A 321-nucleotide genomic window follows, 5' to 3' on the forward strand; every position below is an offset into this window, starting at 1 on the left:
GGGAGCTACAGCACCCATATGGAGCCTATCAGCCAGCCCCTTAGGGTATGCATACCCCTGCTGCTGCTGTTGCTGTTGCTGCTGCTGCTGCTGCTGTTGCTGCTGCTGCTGTTGCTGCTGTTGCCGTTGCTGTGCTGCAGCAGCAGCAGCAGCAGCGGGAGCAGCAGCAGCAATTCCAGCTGCTGTTTGAGCCTTTTTCATGTATGCATTATCTGCCTTCTTCTTCAGCTAACGTACTCTGTTTGCTGCGTCTGCTGCTGCTGCTGCTCCTGCTCCTGCTGCTGCTGCTGCTGCTGCTGCTGCTGCTGCTGCTGCTGCTGC

General features: G+C 57.9%; 1 protein-coding gene across 1 annotated transcript in view; it reads left to right on the forward strand.

Moving 5' to 3' along the window:
• Nucleotides 1-321, forward strand: part of EMH_0047750 (uncharacterized protein) — a gene marked incomplete at both ends in the record, with an annotated part of 3463 nt that overhangs the window by 912 nt on the left and 2230 nt on the right. The gene's annotated exons all lie outside the window — the stretch shown is intronic.

The sequence above is a fragment of the Eimeria mitis genome, genomic scaffold, assembly GCF_000499745.2.
Source record: "Eimeria mitis Houghton genomic scaffold, Emh_scaff2042, whole genome shotgun sequence".
NCBI lineage: Eukaryota > Apicomplexa > Conoidasida > Eucoccidiorida > Eimeriidae > Eimeria > Eimeria mitis.